Source organism: Nylanderia fulva, unplaced genomic scaffold, assembly GCF_048542155.1.
Source record: "Nylanderia fulva isolate GAGA-0341 unplaced genomic scaffold, ASM4854215v1 Scaffold155, whole genome shotgun sequence".
NCBI classification, from domain to species: domain Eukaryota; kingdom Metazoa; phylum Arthropoda; class Insecta; order Hymenoptera; family Formicidae; genus Nylanderia; species Nylanderia fulva.
Window position 1 is genome coordinate 245,279 of NW_028189784.1, and position 3,926 is coordinate 249,204.

General features: G+C 43.0%; 1 long non-coding RNA gene across 1 annotated transcript; it reads right to left on the reverse strand.

The window, feature by feature from the left end:
* Positions 1 to 1,846: 1,846 nt before the first annotated feature.
* On the reverse strand, positions 1,847 to 2,981 carry LOC146724009 (uncharacterized). Its single transcript, XR_014924249.1, has 4 exons — positions 2,850 to 2,981; positions 2,609 to 2,772; positions 2,270 to 2,482; positions 1,847 to 2,068 (listed from the first exon to the last, which is right to left on the reverse strand). It is a non-coding gene; the product is annotated as an uncharacterized LOC146724009 (long non-coding RNA).
* Positions 2,982 to 3,926: the final 945 nt, after the last annotated feature.

Sequence of the window (3,926 nt, forward strand, 5' to 3'; positions counted from 1 at the left end):
CGCACCCACCGCTACACGCTACGACAAACAGAAGACAAAACCAACACTAAACATCGGGGGCAGTACTGCAGCCCGGCACGGGGGAGCCGCCTCTCCGCGACCTCCCCCGCCCCCGACTACAGTCTACCTCCGTCCATCCCGGACTCTCGGGAGATCCCCCATCGGGGCGCCCCGGAGCCTGCGCGCGCTCGGCAGAAGGCGTACCCTTCCGACGCCTTTTGGGAGGGACGCGCACGCGAGCGCAAGCAGCCGATCCGCAGCGATGCCCCGCCGGCTTACCCGCCGACGCACAGGAAAGGCATCGGGGCGGCGCCACACAGTTGGCCGCCTTGTGCCCCGCGCCACCACATCTGTAGCAGTGACCACTGCGATCCACCTCGGCGCCACAGAAATTGGCCGAATGGCCAAACCCATGGCACCGATAACATTGAAGGGAGCGGCGAGCCAGATGGATAACCTCCAATGTCTCCCACCCCCCCTCAATCGATATCCTCTTTGCGGTCAGAAGCTTTCGCGCCACTCTGACAGGGCAGCGCAACCAAATCGTGCCGTTGCACGAATTGGGAAACAATTGGATTTCCCCGGCCCTGATATCCTCCACTCGGCAACCCCCGAAACTAGCAACTTCCTCCAATATTCTCTGCCTCTTTACAGAGAACATTGGGCCCCTCAGTCGGACATCCTCCATCCGTGTAGGGCGGCCAACCCTAATTCCCTCTACTTCTGGGAAGACATCCCTGAGCTTAGTCGCGAGTGTATCCGCCCTCGACGCCGAGTCTTTTCCGGGAACCGACAGCAAAATACTGCCGGTTACCCCTCTTCTCATTCGCATCGAGCTGATATTTAAGCCCTTTACGTCGATCTTGGATTTAGCCTCCGAAAGGACTGAGGCATATGATCTCGCCTCCATTCCCCCCCGAATCGTCAGCGAAATCACTGACGCGGAGGGGGGGCGAGAAGGAACCCCACCTACCTTCCTTTCCCGAGTAGGTCCCTCCTTAGAGGCACCCTTCTCTGCACGCTCCTTCGTCCGGGGGAGTCGTCTGAGCCCTCTCCCACGACGTCGCCTCCTCTTCCCATTGGAGACTCCAGGACCAGGGGCATCCGCCAGAGTCTCCGCAAGAGCGGAAACGGCAGAGCCCCCAGGCACAGAGCCAACCACACTGTAGCATTCATCATCCACACCTTTCATTTACACTCTACACTTTTATTACACCTTACACTTTTCACTGCACTTTTACACTTTTTACATCTTTATACATTTGTAATAACTTCAATTCATTAATATACATAATGTTTTTAAGAAAAATCAATATTTCCATAACAACACATTCATTCATTTATTTGTTACATATTAATTCTTTTTGTTCTTTCGCTTTATACTTTCAATGAATAAACATTACTTTTTCAAAGATCTGGTGAATTTATTTATAAGTCGCTACATTTTTGGTGACCCCGACGTGATATTAAACCCGACGTGATATTAAAGCCGACGTGATATTAAAGCCGACGTGATATTAAAGCCGACGCATTTTAAAGGCTGATGCGGAATAAGTGCCAAGTGATCGTCGTATTTGAAGTCTGCGAAATATTATCATCGCTTGGAAGAATTGCTGGATATTCTGATTTTAAGAGATTCATTCTCCGGATCTTTGAAACATCAGAGGCAAATTAGTCCTTCACGGAAATTCTCAAATCATTTTATCGGATTCCTGGAACAAGAGGAAAATGCCAATCGATAGATCACCAGTTAGACCCTGTTCGGATACACAGATTGATATGGATTTGGCGAGCGGATCAAATCAGGTTGGATCAGATAATATTAATATTTTACCTTTTCAAACTGAACATCAGGTCAGTGATCCTATGTTACAAATTCACTCAAATGAGTTTCGTTTATTAAAACTACCGACTTTCTGGCATAAACAACCTAAACTCTGGTTTGCTTCTATTGAAAGTGAGTTTACGGTTTATCGAATTCGATCAGATGATATTAAATATAGTTCTGTCATTCGTCATCTTGATGAACAAGCCTTAGTAAACATATCTGAAGTCATTGAAAATCCACCTGAAACAGATAAATATAATTATTTAAAGAAAATATTAATAAATCGCTTTACGGATTCAGAGGAAAAACGTTTGAGACAAATATTAGCTGGAATTGAACTTAATGATAAAAAGCCTTCGGAATTACTTCGAGAAATTCGTCATTTGTCTGGAGGATCTTTAGCAGATAGTGTTTTGCAAATGATTTGGCTTCAACGCTTACCACATAGAATTCAAACGACTTTAGCCGTAGTAGAAGATGTTCCTCTTGTTAAACTTGCGGAATTAGCCGATAAAATTGCTGATCGGGACGGCGGTTTGCAAGTCGCGGAAGTTTCCAATAATGCAAGTAATAAATCTTCGGATTTCGCGGATTTGCTACGAAGAATCGAAGCTCTTGAAGTTTCTCGTCGTCGAGATCGTTCCAAAAGCCGGTCTAGAGAAAATAGAAGATTTAGATTGTTATCGCGTAACAAAGACAAATCAAATAAAGATATTAAAGATACATCAATTTGTTTTTACCATAAGAAGTTTGGTGATAAGGCTAAACGATGTACTTTACCTTGTTCTATGTCCAAAACATTCTTGGCTTCACAGGAAAACTAAAAACGCCGCTTAAGACTGAGGCTGCTTACGACGGTGTTTCTAACAATCGCCTCATTATTTTCGTCAGACATTCAAATTTGAATTTTCTTGTCGATACGGGCGCTGATATATCGTTGTTACCTAAAAAGGTTTTATTGAAGCCGTGGCATACTAATTTAAAACTTTTTGCCGCAAATGGTACTCAAATTAATACTTACGGTTCTAAAACTTTAATTTTGAACCTCGGTTTAAGGAGAGAATTCAAATGGAAATTTTGTGTCGCGGATATTCAACGTCCTATTTTAGGCGCCGATTTCCTTTGTCATTTTAATCTCCTAATTGACATTAAAAACAAGAAATTGATTGATAATGTTACCGGTCTTATGAATACTGGAAAAATTCAAGAAGTTGCACATTTGTCAATTTTTACCACATCTCCTGATTCTGTGTACCACAAATTTTTAACCGAATTTCCAGGACTCACCCGTTTTTCTCTAATTTCCTCGGTAAAAACACATGGTGTTGAACATCATATCGTTACGGAAGGTTCTCCTAAATTTTCGACTCCCAGAAGACTTACTCCTGAGAAACTTAAATGTGCCAAGGAAGAATTCAAGTCTATGATGGAGCAAGGAATTTGCAGGCCTTTAAGCAGCTCCTGGGCAGCCCCTCTACATATGGTACCTAAAAAGGAACAAAATTCTTGGAGACTGTGTGGTGATTATCGTGCACTCAATTCAGTGACTATCCCGGATCGTTATCCCTTACCTCATATTCAAGATTTTTCTTCTTCACTTTTTGGTAAGAATATCTTTTCTAAAATCGACTTAGTTAAAGCGTACTATCAAGTACCCGTCGCTAAAGAAGATATTCACAAAACAGCTGTCACTACTCCATTTGGGCTTTTTGAATTTGTCGTAATGCCTTTCGGTTTACGAAACGCAGCCCAAACTTTTCAACGGCTCATGAACTCTTTACTTAATGATTTGAGTTTTGCCTTTTGTTATCTTGATGACATTCTTATTGCTTCTAAAGATGAGAAAGAACATATTGCTCACTTACGCATTATTTTTGATCGTCTTCAACAAGCTGGAATGACAATCAATGTCGCTAAATGTCTTTTCGGTCAAAGCGAGATTTCTTTTCTTGGTTACTTAGTTTCTAACCAAGGAGTTAAACCTACATCCGAAAAAGTGAAATCAATTATTGATTATCCTAAACCTAAGACACTTCATGAATTACGCAGATTCTTAGGAATTATCAATTATTATCGTCGCTGTCTCAAGGATGCTGCA